The sequence below is a fragment of the Ambystoma mexicanum genome, chromosome 1q, assembly GCF_040938575.1.
Source record: "Ambystoma mexicanum isolate Mex_15411 chromosome 1q, UKY_AmexF1_1, whole genome shotgun sequence".
Classification (NCBI taxonomy): domain Eukaryota; kingdom Metazoa; phylum Chordata; class Amphibia; order Caudata; family Ambystomatidae; genus Ambystoma; species Ambystoma mexicanum.
This window is the reverse complement of record NC_090922.1, coordinates 159,354,591-159,372,155: the sequence shown is the minus strand read 5'-3', so window position 1 is coordinate 159,372,155 and position 17,565 is coordinate 159,354,591. Positions and strand designations below refer to the sequence as shown.

The following is a 17,565-nucleotide window of genomic DNA, read 5'->3' as shown; positions in this document are numbered from 1 at the left end:
ATAGCACGAGCTGCAATAAATGCAAATAATTCTTCATAATTCAGAGCTGCACAGCTCCAAATCGTGGTCTCCGAACACATGACCTGGCCGACACAGACAGTGGACAGCAACCAGCGCTGGGAAAGGGAGCCGATCTCATGCCACCAGAGGACAACATACAAGATGTTACAATGAGAGACAAGTGTTGCACAGAGCGAACAAGCACTCTCATAGACTAAGGTGGTACACACAAGTTACAATGGAGACATTGTCCTTCGTTTGTCCTGTGGAAGGTGTTGGGCCTTCCGGGAGTCCACAAACTCCTAGTGGCCCTCTGGCATACCTCGGAGTTAGTCCCAAAAAAACCCCAAATTCAATTAATAGAAATTGAGGGCATTAAAAGACGTGCCCGCATGTCACCAACAAATAAAATCAAACAAAACGAAAACATCACAACACTTATCAATAGTACATGTATGTAAATATTTTTTTAAAATTGCGATTTCGGCGCATATTTCAAAACGTGACATTTTAAATGAAATGAGTCCCAGAACTTTGACTTAAGTTTCAGCCTATGGGCCTACAGTAATGGCCTGGCTTCTGTTGGTACCCGAATGCTTGTCAGGCATGTACACAATCAGATTTGGGGTGTTTAGAAGTGGAGGAAATGTTTGAGTTTGTAAAGAATACATCCCTTTATATTGCAACAATGCTGGGCACAATGAGGGGGTCTGCCAGGGTCCCTTGGAGGTGTGGCTAGTCCAAGCAACAGAAGGACCTGACATGCTGATAGGAAAATGAGGTTCACGTTGCAGTCTGGTCAGAGCTGAGACTTAGAACGAGTCACTTGCAGAATCTGCAAGTAAGGGGCATTCAGTGAGGAAACAGTAGGAAGGGTCCTGCAAAGCCGTATCGGCCGTGCTTCTAAGAAACACGTGGTGCCAAATAGTGGCGAGATTGGTTGGTGAGATGGCGGTAGCCTTTAAAAAAGAATGATATGTAAAAATGTCCTCGCAAGTAGAGTACACTTACGTCACAGGTGTAACGTGGGGCTACACCGCCCACACCCCACCCCCACTCACCGCCGTGTAGAATGAAATAAATATTAGACATAAAGCTTAGGCAGTATACATACCAAAACAAGCATGCAATATTGATTTTTATAGCGGCCACTAGTTGGACTTTGCACTTGAAACTTATTATTAACTTAATGAACGCTCATGACATTTATTTTTTTAATTGCTGTTAATATGAAATCTTGCCATTTGCCGCTATGGTCATTCTTATTTTGCTAAGTGAGGTTTATATAGCGCCTTCCAATTCAAATACTGACGAGTGACGACATATCCTTTTTTTCTTTTTTAAGCGATCACTTTGTTTGTAAAAGGTTAGGAAAATGAAGGTGACGACGGAAAAAACCCAAAGAAAATGGAGGAGGCATCCCGGTAACTCGGGCAGAGTCCTCCTCGCCTCCCCCCTTGGTAAGGGGGAGGAACAATGAGAAGCGTGCCAAGCACTGGGAAAAGCCCGCAAAGGGCGAACAAAGAAAGGGGGCGGGCTAAGCCCGATATAAGCAGCGGGCAGCCAGGGCAGGGAGTATCCAGCCCCTCCGGCAAAGAACGTCGCCCGCCACAGCAGGAAGGAGGATTTTGTTTTGAAGGTATTTTGCAGTGTAATGGCATTCCTTTGTGTTCCCTTGCAGGCCACCTTGCTGCGGGGCTGGTGGGGCGATGGAAGGCCGAGCTGTACACAGGGACGTCATTTGACCGAAATGCCAGGGGTAGCGGAAGTGACATCACACGACCCTTGACCTCTGGTGACATCACAGGAAGTGATGTAATTTAACCCCACCCCGAAGTGATATTGCGAGATGCGATGGAACGCAACCTTTCACTAGTTGACAAAACAGGAAGCGCTATCATATAGCATTGTACACTACAAAATATATGGTTACGATATCACTTTAATGTGATGTACATTTCATACAAGAAGGGATCGCCATATGTATTGTTAAGATCAGTGTGTATAGACCAATATTACCAAATTACTGTGAATGCAAGCAGACATCCATGACCAAATGATAATGATGTGTTATTATATAGCACCTACGCTTAAACGCTTTATATAGAAAAAATATACACCCAATATCACCCAACTTGTATTGGTACTCATTAATCAACCTCAGAAGGATGAAAGTCTGAGTTGAGGCATTTAAGAACAGACTAAGTCAGTGACTCACTCTCTGAAGTGTGCCTGAAATAAACCTTTAATGAGTCTAGCAATTATTGTATAGAATTCCAGAAAGACACATTATTTGGTATTCCTAATCTTTCTTATTTAGGGTCAGTGCTGAAAGTGTTAGACTTGTGTCACTCCTTTTCCTCTTTTTCTTCTTTTTTTAAGAGGTTTTTAACAAGAAAGCCAGCCACTCCAGAATTAAAGAGCCACATAGTGCTGGCCACAGCCCATGAGCTTGCATTACAAAAAAAAAAAAAAACTTTTCTTTTCTTTTTTTTTCCTAGAGGTCGCAAGGGTGACCACAGAGGTCGCAAGGGAGACCTCAGAGGTCGCAGTTGCGACCTCTGGCGACCCCTAAATGACGTCCCTGGCTGTACAGAGTGATGGTATGTTCAGGTTTGGGATATCGGGGCAAGGATTTGTTAGAATGTATGCAAGCGCGCTTCATAGATGGCCAAGGACAGCTGCGGTCAATTTCACATATAAGTACAATGGCCTACACAGTACAATTTTGAAGCATTGGGCAGGGGACAATTGGTTGTAGCTGGTAGACCCCACAAGGCAACTCGGGCAGGGTCCTCCTCGCCTCCCCCCTGGGTAAGGGGGAGGAACAATGAGAAGCGCGCCAAGCACTGGGAAAAGCCAGCAAAGGGCGAACAAAGAGAGGGGGCGGGCTAAGCCCCATATAAGCAGCGGGCTGCCAGGGCAGGGAGTATCCAGCCCCTCCGGCAAAGAACGTCGCCCGCTGCAGCAGGAAGGAGGATTTCGTTTTGAAGGTATTTTGCAGTGGAATGGCATTCCTTTGTGTTCCCTTGCAGGCCACCTTGCTGCGGGGCTGGTGGGGCGATGGAAGGCCGAGCTGTACTGGGTGATGGTATGTTCAGGTTTGGGATATCGGGGCAAGGATTTGTTAGAATGTACGCAAGCGCGCTTCATAGATGGCCAAGGACAGCTGCGGTCAATTTCACATATAAGTACAATGGCCTACACAGTACAATTATGAAGCGTTGGGCTGGGGACAATTGGTTGCAGCTGGTAGACCCCACAAGGCAACGGTAGTAGAGACACCGGTTTGATGACATTAGCAGGCTTCATTCTAGTTGGGTAGTTGCAGGTCCCGGAAGGTCACCAAAGGCACAACTAGGTTTTGTGGATGCGTCATCCTATTCCCAGCGACACATGTTCTGCTCTCTATCAGAGCGACGGTGGGGCCCTGTTCGACTTAGCGACAACGCATATGAGACCAACAGAAGAGGACCCTCGGTGAGGAGGCGGGTTGCATGGCTTTCCTTCCCTCAGACAACAAGCCAATATGTCTGGTGTTTTTTAGATCATTTAGGACACATGACAATTTTCATAAGAAGCGGTTGATAATACGAACAGCGGTGTAAATAGCAATATATTATATCAAGGTTTGCGTTTGATCCATCTGTGTACCGAACGCATTTGCATCTCAAATTCACTTGCCTCTGAAGAGGCGGATATCCAACAGTCATGTAAACGGGGAAGGTATTAGTTGGAGGGGTCACGGGACGTTAGGGAAGGACGACGTGAGCATAGGGGTAAGGTACAGACCTGATATTGGCTGAGGAAAGTCTCACTGGATTTTGGTCATTACCCGCCGGGCCCCAACCACTGTTGGTTTATGGCAGAAGTGGTGCGGAAGCTAGACGTGATAGAATGGAAGGGCTCTACTAGTTTTAAGAGGGCCGAGGTTTTTGAACAAAGTGCTGCACCTAATGCACTGGGGTGGAAATATGGAAGGTCTTCACGGTAGGGGTAAGGTTTGTACGTGTAAATACTGTCCGGAACAGCTATTGAGAAGTAGAGATGGTCACAGTGGTAGGCACATTCGGCAGGGGTTGTGTGGCAGTACAGGCCGGATGGCAAGAGGTGGAAAGAGGATGATGCTAGTGATTTAAGGCAATCAGTGTGGGATGGCACGCACATAACATGGGCGTCCTTAGTCAGTGCGAAAGGCAAGGTTTCGGAGGTCAGAGAAGTAATCGGGCAGCTGGTCAGGGCCCGGAGTCAATATTAAGTTTCATAGGGGGACATACGCTATATATGGTTAAGGCACAGTAGCGACCGGCAGTTACATTGGTACAGGATGGTGCTTGTGAAGGGGTTCCTTAAAGTTAGTGTGCAAGTTTCTCGGGATTGGCTGGTGAATGATGGTGGGCTTGCGATGCCGGGGTGATAAGCTTTCTGCATTACAAATTGCGGTTCTGGGTCACGTGCCTTCGCTGGATGCCGGAAACGATGTAGAACTACATGACAGGAGCGAGTGCCTGCCTCAAAGGTATCTGTAGTTATGGCAGATTTAAACGTGCACGGACCCATAATGTGGGACAAGGTGATGACCCTGGTTTAAGTCCTTGGTGGGGACACGAAACCACGTTGCGTTGTTATTTGCTACCACAGTTGCTTCTCGGCTGGTGTGAGGTGAAGAATGATTAAGAGTTTTAGCTAATTGTATTTATGGCGCAGTAACAGTGGACTATTTATCAGCTGCAAGGGTTGCCAGCATTTGTTTTGTGGTTTGTTGGTAGCAGCAATAGAGGTGACACATGGGGCACAGTGTGTTTGTAGTGATCAGGCATGTAGAATTCACAAGGAACTTTTATGTGTTTTTCAGTGAGGACTACTCTGTTACGGAACTCACTTGGTGGCCCGGGTTTGTACGTTGCTGTAGCCAACCATTCAGCGCAGCAGGCTTTTTAGGGAATTTCTATCACAAGGAGGTTGTGGGTTTGGATCACGACAGGGTTGCACAGGTCACGTTTCAGCCGGTGAGGATAGAGTTCGTTCCCGGGCTAAGCAAGGGGAAGGCAATATAAGGATAGCTTTTCCCTGGAGGGCCCACGCAGGAAGTCTGGAACTTCCAGACAAAAAATTAATGCAAGCCTAAAAACAGTATCACTGTATGTTGCAAATAACCCCCGCTCACAGGACTCAAAGGAGTTGCTGCAAGAAGAACAATGGACAAGATGATAAGTTTGCAGGAGAGGATAGACAGTGCTACATTTGGGGTTCAACTGCATTAAGTTATGAGTGCGGCATTGCTGTATTTCTTCGAATTGATGAGCATAGTGTCGGCCTAGGGTGTGTAAACTAGGATACACTGATGCTAGTTTAGCATGACATTGCATGTTATTAAGGGATTAATCAGGGTCTCACGATGTGACAGGGGTGGGTATGCATTGCAAATTTGTAAGAATTAAGAGTGAATGTACCTAGTGAACAGGTTTAACCAGGGAATGTTCAAAGGGTAGAAGGGAGGATAGCTCAGGGGCATCAGGCTCACCTTGGAAGCAAGACGACACAGAGCAACACTAGTTCAATCCCCTGTCAGCGCTTGGAAACCTTGTGGTATTAAGCACGTTATAAAAAACCTATCCTCATACCAATGTTCCAAAGGATATAAAGCAGGTTAGGAGAGGACTGGAAGAATAGCAAACTGTAGGAAATGTCAGCATGTAAGATACAGGCACAATCCCCCCCCATGTGTAGGGAGAGTAGAGACCATAGGGCAAATTGGGGCACGTAAACTGCGTGGCCGAGGATGGTCTAAAAGGGGACAAGGACAAACGCAGAGTGTCCGGGTCTGGAATGGCACTCCCTCAGCCGGGGATCGTCTGTGTTTGGGCAGCTCGTTGGGACGGTGGCTGGGGAGCTTTAGCATGCTAAAGGAATAGGAGTAAGGAAAGGAAGGCCCAGCGACTCACGGTGAGAAGCGGCACTACCCCAGCCCTGAAGAATTCCTGCAAGGGCAAGCAATCCACTAAGGATTAGGGTTGGGGGGAAGTGGGCCCTCATGACAAGGAATATAGAAGGGGGGAGCCTTCCTTTAAAAGAGAAAGAAATGCATAGGAGTGGGACAAGGAGCAATGAAGGCAAATTTGGTTTTGAAAATAAAGCAAAAAGAATACAGCTCAACCGCACCCACCAGGAACGGCGCTCTCCCAACATGGTAACTCCTGCAAGGGCAGGCAGAGCAAGGATAAGTTGGTTGGGGAGCTGTTGCCGAGTAAAAGATGGTGATGAACCTATTACGGGTGCAGTATGATGAACAAGTTGGCCAGACAGCCGGGTTAAAAACAGGAGCCGGTGGATGAGCCATGCAAGGCCAGAAAGGTCTTCACTCTTTCGGACCAACGCCTATTGGGAGCCTAAGCACCAGTGGTGTCTGGTGGTAGCAATGAGGGCTCGACTTCCTTCGTAAACCAGAAGGGTCTTTACTCTTCGTGTGACCAGCGCCTCTTGGGAGCCTAAGCAGTAGGGGCGTCTGGTGATACCTATAAGGGGCCAGCTTCCCCCGAATAACGGCACTCTCCCAGCCCAGGAACACCTGCAGGGGCAGGGGGGTCTCAGGCACGAAGGGTTGGGGGAGTTGTGCCTATTATGGACTGTGTTCGGAAAAGGGGGGAAGCAAGTTTTGGACACGGAGCAGTCGCTGCACCTTCGGAGCTATTTTCACAGATGCTGACTGTGTTTTATTATATGTGTGAAAATAAAATCTGCGGCCTTTTATGCCACAAAGGAAACATGTCTCATTCTGCACCTTACTGTTTGGGGAAAGTAAGGGGCCAAGAGAAAGGAACAAGAATAATGTATATTGGCATAATAATGGACAAATACCTGGGTTATGAAAGTGACGATGTAAAAAACCCAGAGAAAATGGAGGAGGCACCCCGATAACTCGGGCAGGGTCCTCCTCGCCTCCCTCCCCCCTGGGTAAGGGGGAGGAACAATAAGAAGCGTGCCAAGCGCTGGGAAAAACCAGCGAAGGGCGAACAAAGAAAGGGGATGGGCTAAGCCCCATATAAGCAGCGGGCAGCCAGGGCAGGGAGTATCCAGCCCCTCTGGCAAAGAATGTCGCTCGCCGCAGCAGGTAGGAGGATTTCGTTTTAGCAGGAAGGACAGCTACCACAAAGGACTGGCCGTTGACGTCGCAGGACGGCAAGGCGGTGTGGCAGTGCTTTGGCAACCAGTGACAAGACACAGACTCCGAATGAGCCATGGGAAAGCCGGAGGGGTCTTCGCTCTTCTCGGACCAGCGCCTCTTGGGAGACTAACCGGCAGGGGTGTCTGGAGGTAACAATGAGAGGCTCAGCTTCCCCCCAACAAACGGCGCTCTCCCAGCCCAGGAACACATGCAGGGGCAGGCAGGTCTCAGGCACGAAGGGTTGGGGGAGTTGTGCCTACTATGGACTGTGTTGTGAAAAGAGGGGAAGCAAGTTTTGGCACGGAGCAGTCGCTGCACCTTCGGAGCTATTTTCACAGATGTTGGCGGTGTTTTATTATATGTGTGAAAATACAATCTGCTGCCTTTTATGCCATAAAGGAAACATGTCTCATTCTGCACCTTACTGGTTGGGGAAAGTAAGGGGCCAAGAGAAAGGAACAAGAATAATGTATATTGGCATAATAATGGACAAATGGCTGGGTTACATGATATTTACAAGTGTCTCGATTCACGTAAAAACACGTGAATTTAGATCTGTGTATTTTCCCACAGGGCACCGAACAATTGCAATCGAATGTCCAACTGTATTTCGATTTTTGGTCTTAAGAGGTCAGAGAAACGTAACGATGTGAGCCCCCCTCTCGGTGACTGTTCTTACCAGAGCCAAGCCTCCTCTCTTGAGCCTATATGTCAATGTGCCGACAGCATCGCTTACGATTCTTTCCAGCAGCTGCGCCCGAATGCCGTCTCTCCTTCACGTCTGTTGTTTCTCTCTTCAGAGCCTGCTATTCCATCCTAATATAAAAAAAACAGGATCCGCCCTATGTCGCAAAAAGTGAAGCAAGCCATTTTCTGATTGGATGCCGTCTTCAAAGTCACATACTTCAGGTAATTTCCCAAACAAAGCGAGGAGTGGTTTGTTCCCCAACACCTCCTTTCTCTGTGTTATGAGAATGAAAGGCATTTGTGTGACCTTGACTTGCCGAGGCCGCTGTTGGCCAGCTAGTGTAGACTTGGCATGTTCAACATTTTACGAGTTTACATGTGTCTATCTGGTCTGGCACCCCGCCAACCCCTCTCCCGGCTTTCATAACAGTAATTATTAGAAGAAGATGGATTATGCAAGTGACAAGCGCAGGTCCTTGCTAAAGAACGTGTTCAATCGTGCAACTGCCGTTTTGCACGGTATTAGCACTTTGGCTCAAATTATCCTAGTACAAAAAATATCCTTTCAATTACAAAGTTTGCTCTAGTGCTAATACCACTTTTATTTAGCACTGGGGCGAACATTGCACTGGTGTAATAATGCATTGCAAGAATATCTTTTTTGCACCATGCAATGATTGGAATATTGCAACTACTGTCCAAAATTGAACATGTACCGATTCTCACTTCCTCTGTTGAGGTCAATCGTGCTAATAATAAGATGACTGCACATTCCCAAATGCAAATCCTCTATTGGCAAACATCCTTTGTGCACCTTCATTTCTAATAGCACCAGTGCAAATACAGAAGAGAAGCACTTCATTCGTTTCATTGTGGGGTTGTTCATACGTAATTTGTGTTTTCTTATGTGTAATTGCACAGTAATACATCTCCTGTGTTATATTAAACAAGTTTCGCTCCGCTTCAAGTTGCATGGTTTAAGAACTAGGGCAAAAATTGCGGTAGTCTAAAAAACCTAGGTGCTCATTTTCCTCAAAGCGCAACCTGAATTCCATGTGAGTAAAATGAATGCATAAGATTTTAGGCAGTATACCTACCCCAAAAATGTCCTTTCAATTCAAACGGATCGTAAGTTACGATCCTGCCTCCCCCTTCGTCTGCGCCATACAAATACTCCAGCATTTACACCAGCATGACATTTTGAGGCTGGTGCAAATACTGTGGATTCCTAAGGAATCTGCCTCCATTTTACACCATCAAGAAGAAGGCAGATTCCATAGGAATCCGTTGGAAACGCTGCCTGCAGAAACGTTTTTATGGGAGGGCAGAAGGGTCGCTTGCCCAGGGCCCCCACTTTGGAGGGGCCCCACAAGGCCAGCTGATCTGAAGAAGTAAGACTCCATTGTTCACCAGTCTGAAATAGCACATGTCAAGATATTTTATGGGGTGCTGCTGAGGCTCTAAACCCATTGCCTTTCTGTTTTGGCAAGTATATTCTGCCTTGATCAATTCGTCATGTATTGCTTTCTGTGTTCACTGTGGTATTCATAGATTGTGTGTTCCTTATGGCACAACTCTGTAGCATTCTTTCCTTCCTGTGGTAATTATGTTGATCATGTGCAATAGGCAATGGTAAAATGCGTATTGATAAGTCGAGTGCCACAATGGTTCAGAAGTTAGCTCAATGTGTGAAGCACCCATTGCAGAGATATGTGTTCATATGCAAAACTAGAATATCATATTCCAGCAAGGCTGGCTGTGCCTTCCCTATGTCTGAAGTTTATAAACCTGCATATGTACTTGGTTTTGCAGAACAACATCTGCTATTATCAGCAATGTACCTGTACGAGATAGGGGTTGCTATAAAAACTAACATATCATCCGTATGGTGAAGGTCTAGAAATTGGTTTGTTCAGGTGGGGTGTTGTAAAACTTAGGCAATCGCCTCCAACAATGGCATAAACTGTTAGTCCAAGAGGTGAATATGTATCCAAATTCAAGACTATGGAATGACGGTTTTGTACGATCGGACCCAAAAAAAAGGGCCGACCGTACAAAACGACTGAAAAATGCTACCACCAAAGGTTCGAACACCAAAAGTTTGAACGTTTGGTGGTAGCATTGCAGGTAAGTAAAAAAAAAAACCACTGCAGGGGCTGCGGGGCTGTACCCCGCAACACCCCGCTCACTATAGTGTGTGGCATAGTGAGTGGGGTGTTGCGGGGGACACACCCGCCGCACACCCGCAAAAAAAAAAAAAAAAACGGGGGCTGCAGGTGTTTCCCCCGCAAACCCCGCTCACTATACTTTACAGTATACCTTTGTTTGGATACATGGTAAGTATTATGTGGCTTCATAGTGTCACATGGTAAGTGATTATAAAGAATAACTTACCAACAGGTAAGCTCTTGAAACTAGTGGGAGCACCCCGTGGTTTTAGAGCTTCATGTTGACCTGGCGTCTATCATGAATAGGGATCTGGTACACTCGCCAGCTTCTACCACAAGATGGTCTGGGCAGTTAAAGAGAGATTCATGATATCTGAATCTGTCAGACAAATACGTTATGTGTGGTATACCCTGCTTAAGAAAGCACTCCTATAAATAGGGTCACAAACCTGGCATGTAGCCACTTTTAAATGAACAATTTCAGATTCTCAAAATATTCACAACATAAGGTTATTACATTAGTAATTCCAATGACAATTGCATGTTTTCACAAGATCATAATCTTTATTTTGTAATTGGCCCAATGCGTTTCGAGCTTTTGACTCTTCATCAGGGGCAAGAAGTCTTACAATTATTTCTACAAGAAACATTAGAAAAGAATTGACCTTAATTAGATTCATGATAGATCCTGGATTTCATTCAATAGAAGTAAATCAATCCACATTTGCTATTTTTCAATTCACATAATTACATTTAGAATAAGATAAAACAAGAAAATAAGTACTTGCATTCAAATATAAACAAGGTAAGTCCTTCTCTCAAAATAATCCACAATATCTAATAGGTTCATAGGTGGTGGTGAAACCCTTGTTTGGATACACCTAACTGGAGATTATTTTTACAATGTGGGACGGTATGCTTTTTGTCTTCAAATGTGCTAAATTTAGCCCGTTATCTAAAGCTAATCTCAACTCACCAGAAACTAAACATTATAAAAGAAAGAAGTGTTGCTGACCTTGTGATAAGATTATTTTCAATTTAAGTATCAGTAATCGGATGTTTTGACGAAATATGTTTTTTTCTCCTTTGTGCAGAAATATCTTGCTTTTACGGGAGTGCTGATATCTATAAAAGCATGCATATAGACATGGTAAGTATTATGTGGCTTCATAGTGTCACATGGTAAGTGATTATGAAGAATAACTTACCAACAGGTAAGCTTGTGAAACTAGTGGGAGCACCCCGTGGTTTTAGAGCTTCATGTTGACCTGGCGTCTATCATGAATAGGGATCTGGTACACTCGCCAGCTTCTACCACAAGTTGGTCTGGAGAGTTTAAGAGAGATTTTAGAACACTAGCTGCTAGTACATAGATGACAATGCGGAAAATTGAAAAAAGACTTACTTATGTTTTCAAATTTCACTTGGAAACTGTGAAGCCTTCCGTGTGTCAGAGATAATGAGGGACGACTGCTACAGTCTTTTGGAATTGGCCACTGCTTATATGCGTAGTAAGATGATGACATCACCATGCGCTTGCATGTGTGACATCATTGTCCTGCCGTTGTTTGCTTAAAAGAACGTAGCATTTTTATACAATATTTTAATCTAAACCTAATGCTGCCTAATATCTGGTCTCACTCAGTTTGCAGAATGTAAGATACATTGTTATTATGGTCTTCAAAACCCTACTGTGTATAGTAATTACGTCATATCGTTCATGCGCAAGACATGACGAGAAATATCTGTTACTGACTAAAAGCTGCATAAGCAGTCTTCATCCTAAAACGTATGTTAGTGGAGCATGTTCAAGAGTTCACAAATGCATATATTGGTATTGCGCTAAACAATAAGCAATATGGGCAGAAGTGACGTCATTTCGCGCATGCGCGGATGACATCACCATACTCCTCATTTGTGAAAACATGCAATTGTCATTGGAATTACTAATGTAATAACCTTATGTTGTGAATATTTTGAGAATCTGAAATTGTTCATTTAAAAGTGGCTAGATGCCAGGTTTGTGACCCTATTTATAGGAGTGCTTTCTTAGGCAGGGTATACCACGCATAACTTATTTGTCTGACAGATTCTGACTATAGACAGTGTGGAGGGGACGGGAGTTCCTCCACAGGGAACCCTTCTTTCGCTTACTTTCTTCTTATGTAGGCCATTTGGGTGGAAAGGTTGGTAGACAGAAGAAAGCTGACCGTTGCAGGCCTCAGGCAAGCATATTTTAAGGTCTGCTTGTTTGACACAAAAAACGGTTTGCTTTTTGGTAAAAGTCAAAGGTTTTTATGCACGTTTATAAATGAAAATGTCACAAGCCATTGTTTTGGAAGTATTTAAAGCTTTAAAATACAAAAGACAAACACAGGTTTAAATTTGTTAAATCAAATCGATTGGTATGCTGGTTCTTATATACTTCCTTTCATGATGGAGAGAATGAAGCTAGACTCATTCCCCTTTTGCAAAACACCCTTCTATAATATTTTGTTTAAAAATGGTCATGTTTGGTAATGTGATTTGTGTAATTTCCAAGTCCTTTTTTTAATAAAATGAGATTGTTTTAGTTCATGGTAAGAACTGGAAAAGAAAGTGTTCAAATGCAGAAATTGCAGAGTTGGCACAAATCCCAGCTTCACCCCCTCCATAAACCTTTCAAAATTGTCAGCCCTTCCGAGTGATTGGCTTCTCATGGTACGATCGTCATAAAAGCCCTGTTCATGGTTTAACTGTGTTAATATTGAGCATATTTATATTGCACACCACAGGCATTTGTTCCTTTGATATCTAATGGCAACACTATTTGAAAAACCATATCCCACTTCTAATCTCAGTCTGTCTGGATAAAGACACTTTTCTGGTAGCTTCTAATCTGCCTTCACTATCCATGCTACGTTATGTGTAGCATTCTCCTTCCTTCCAATTGGTTGTGTCGATCCATGCATAAGCACTTTGTCATTCGGTGAGGCAGCTAATGTGAGTTCTCTGTCTATTATGGGTTACATGTACCTTTTACATACGGTCCTGCATTAATACTACATCTACCTTCCTGGATGTTATTGCTAAAAAGTATCCTGTATGTATTAGAACAGTAACCCCTTTGTAGACTGCTAATGTTGGTCTTCAAATGCTACTTGTTTATCATTCTGGTTAGAGCAAGAATGAAGAGGGTAAGGGGACTTAAAGGGAGCAAACATGCTTATTATGCTGCAAGACAGCATATCAATCTATAGGTTGTGAGCGCGACGTGTGGGGGCGTGACCAGTATTCTTGATCCCTTAATTCATTTGGTTTGGTGAAGGGGGCTCCAAAGATGTCCGTGCCCAGGGCCCCAAAAAGGCTTAAGATGACCCTGGCTGCCTGCCATGTGTAAATGTCAAAAAGGGGGACATAAATGTGAGTATGACACCATTTTACACTACCCTTTTGTGCTCCGACATGCAAATGTTGTAAATTGCATGGCGGGGACTTGTTAACACCAAAGTGTAAACTTAACGGGTGCCCTAGCAAACTTTGAAAAGGAGTTACTTATTTTTTCAATGCGTTTCTGCAACAAGGGCAAATAGTAACAGTGCTAGGACTAGGGTAAACATTGCCCTTGTGCAAAAATGCATAGACTCTATGGGGTATTTTACAGTATCTACTTGTTGCATTCAGGAGACCAACAACACTTGCCCTTACGTGTTGCTAGTCACTGCATGCATACATTTACAAAGCAGAATGCGATTGTGAAGAGTAAAAAAAGGCCAACTCCCCTTTGCTCTTTCCTTTTATGTGCTGTTTTGTGAAAAATAAGTCACTGCCTGGAATCCATTTGCTATTTACCAGGTGTAAATGCGGGAGTATGGCATAGGAATCCATTATTTTTACTCCTGCATGAAAATCTCATGCATGCATGAAACCGGTTGTTTTTTCAAAACAGAAGAGGAACACAAAGTGGAGATGTAGACTCTGCTCTGTTCTCTTTCTATATCTTGGGAAGGTGCAAAAATGCACAGGAGTGTAAAGGAGAGGGATGAATGGCCTTACTGGTACACTCCAAAGTATTGAAAATAACACCATATTTTTATTTTGTGCACCAGGACAATGTTTCCATGGTAATAATTGCATTTTTATCAGTGCAAAGTTTCTGTAATACCACCCAAGAGCAGTAATAACACTAGGGCAATTTGTCCCTGGCACAGACATCCATAGATAAAGCTTATTTTTTCCATTGTTTGTCATAGTGCTAATACCTTTCCAAACAACACTTTAAAGGGCCTCATTAAGAGTATGGCGAGGTGGGGAAAAAAAAGTGGCGGTAATGGAATCACTGACACTTTTCCTCCTCTGCCATATTACAAGTTTGGCCTTGGAGTGTGGGATTTACCTTCGGCATACTTTCCACCGAAAGATCTGCAAAATCAGAAGAATTACTGTGGCGATAATTCCGCCAGCTGTAATTCTGTCGAAATCCCCAATGGAGGCTTGTGGACTCCAAATTAATGGGAATTTACACTGCCACTAACAGTAATAGGGCAGGGAAAAGGCTGGCATACATGCATTTAGACCACCCTATTGTACTCGGCCATGCAAATGAGGTAAATACCACATTCCATGTAGGTATGGTAGGCAGCTTTTACAATGGATTCCTATGGAGTCTGCCTGCTTGTTGTTGGTCACTAGGAATCCCCAGCATGTGTGTCAGCATGAAAATCCATGCTGGCACAAATGCTGGTGTATTTGTGTGGCAGAGAGGAAGGGACTGGCAGAATTTTAAGTTATGTTCCATTACTCCTTGCCTCCATTCAAATTAAGGAAAATGAGCTGCGCCGTAAGTGAAATGCATAAAAGCCTTACACAAGACTTTTCCATATTGCGTTTATGGTAGAGCAAGCTCAAAATAAGCTAACATGGTGTATTTTTGCTAGGTTAGCATTTCAGTCTGTCCTGTGCTGGTGACACACTGAGCTTAGAGTCGTACTGAGTTTGAACATAGTGTCCATGTATAACCTGTGTTGCCCCCTTACTTCTTGCACAATAGATGGTCCATAAAAGCACAGACAGGGGATGTTGGAATCCTCTGTAGGGGGATTTGAAGTGGTTTACCTGTAGTCGTTTTGATCCATGACCCTAGATCACTTTTAGTCTGTTCTATCATTAGTTAACATAGAAGCCATGGACATTTTGACAGATGTTTTAACCCTTTCCACTTAATGAGTTTTCCAGAGGATGGTCTCTATAACCTCACCTGTTTCCTGACTTGCCAATCCACAGCATCACAATTTTGAGCAAGATTGTATGTTTTACTAGGCCACAATGGCTACTTACACACTTATGATTGGTAGAAGGTAGTTTTAACAGTTTAGAAGAGTAGGATGCTGGGTATCTACTCCACTACTGTATTGCAAATATTAGGAACTGTATATTGCTTGACTAGTTTATTTTTGATGCCTATGTATTATCTCTATAAGAGAACAAATATACATGAATGTTAAACAAGGACGAAAGAGCATTAGTAATGTGTTTCTATTTATGAGTAAAAGACACTGGGGCTCATTCTGAGTCGGGTGGTTTGGTAAAAAAGTGCTGGTATCAGAGGATACCAGCACTTTACCGGACCGCCTGACTAGTGGAGTGCCAGTGGAGCACCTGAGTTACCTCCAGCTAAATGGCAGGCATTGCCAGTGGCTGCAACAATGGCAAATCCCCTCATGGAGTATGGACTCCATGAATGAGGATCAACTCCTCTCCGCCGGCACCCGTAATCTGACAGCAATGCCACCGGACCCGGTGGCGGAAACAGTATCCACATTTGCCGGTATCCTGGTGGCTTTGCCGCCAGGATACTGGCAAGGTCGGAATGAGGCCCAGTATTTCGCAGGTGTTAGTTTGGTGATAAAACTGTGTGGGGAAGATATCATCCAAGGCGTATGATATACATGTGATGAGCATTGATACATAGATTCATCCAGAAGGTGGACCCATGACAATATTCTACCATGTTCTGCTAGGAAATGAAACAGGGTTGAGGATAGTAGAGGAAGAAAAGCATGGGGTGAGTGGTATATAGCCACATACCTGGTACAGAATAAAACTACAGTAGAAAGTATATGCATGTTAACTCCAAGAGTATCTTGCTTAGAATGGTTGCCATCCACCTACAAGCTCTATGCGTTACCACAGTCCAATACATTATGGTTTGGAGTACTTCACAATTATTTAACAACAGAAACTCTGGAATCCGCTGTTCATTCAAGAAACAATAATGCCAAACAGGTGGGTGGTGCTGAATGGAACGTTGGGCACTAGACCATCTTTCCTTCAAGGATCAAGTCTCTAAAAAATGTTTAATTTTCCAAGCTGTTTTGCAGAAGCTGTTATCTGTCTAGCCCAACAAAATGAAAAGAGATTTGGAGAGTTGAATATGGGACGGTATTACATCAGTGGACTCAGCTTGGAACATCTATAAAAGTCAAGTCGATTAGTATTGACTGGGGCTTTTGGAATAGGCCACGAGACTGTTAATTGGAATGCAGCTCTCATATTTATATGCAGGCCTGGGAGAGTTGGTTATAATCGAGGGATTGAGCACGGTCACACAAAGGTTGCTAATTAACTTTTAATATCTCCTCTGCAAGACAGCAGGTCCATTGAGATGTAGCTGAAGGTGCAGTTGAAAGCAGTGTGAGATAGCACCATGCATCATTCCTGGCCTGACTGAAGCCTTTGGCGTGCCACCTGATCTCTCTTCATGGAGAAATCTGTGGAAATTACCCACAAGGCAGTGCCAGGTGTGGTAGTGCTATTTCGTTGTACATCGGAATATTCATGAAACTTGGGCTTCTACCCCAGAATCTGCCAGATGCAACTGGGGTTGGCCCATGCAATGGGATGTTTGGGAGATACGGACTCCCGAAGGACCGAGTGGATTCATAGTAAGTGGTGCTCCTGTATGGATCAGAATTGGAACGGAATGGATATGTTAGCTCATGGAGGCATTTTACTTCCAGTGCATGAGCAGGTTCGTGCCTGCTCAGGTAGTGACTGTCAGCAGAAGGGTCTGCTAGGGTGGCAGAGCTGAAGGACTGTCGCTGAATGAAACAAGCATGTTCTTGGAAAACGATAGTTGCATTCATCCTATAGGCAACCTTTTGCAATATGCACATTTTGTGCTTGTTACTCAGAATGAAAAACATAATGTCCGCTGGCCTGCAGAGCATGGCATCCAGGTGAGCCTGCATTAATACATTCCTATTTGCCTGCTCATCCTTAGTTCATCAGCAGTTCCATAATCTGTTGAAACGTTTTCCCCAGGATCAGAAGATTGATGACATGCTAAAACAAACACGTGATTTTCAAGTCATTTATAATACTGAGAAGAAAGTATTCCAACCAGCTCATAGAAGGCCCACTCTTTGCACCTCAAAGGATATTTCCTGTTTCGTTACCCAGGCTGTAGCCCTATTCACGACAAGTTATGCGGGCTATTTATAAAGCCATTATAATATTTTCCTGCTGTGTTTTTCTGATGCTGGTGTTACTGCCGAAGCAGTCCCA

General features: G+C 44.2%; 1 protein-coding gene across 6 annotated transcripts in view; it reads right to left on the bottom strand.

Annotated features, from left to right (window-relative positions):
- Positions 1–17,565, bottom strand: part of LOC138526014 (galactoside alpha-(1,2)-fucosyltransferase 2-like) — a 113,436-nt gene that overhangs the window by 50,663 nt on the left and 45,208 nt on the right. Inside the window, exon 1 of one of the 6 annotated variants that reach the window (XM_069636317.1) lies at positions 7,845–7,966. The exons of 4 other annotated variants lie outside the window; for them this stretch is intronic. The gene's annotated coding sequence lies outside the window, so the exon portion shown is untranslated. Of the gene's footprint in view, positions 1–7,844; positions 7,967–17,565 lie in introns of those variants that run through there. One more of the 6 variants, XM_069636310.1, reaches the window with a different exon arrangement.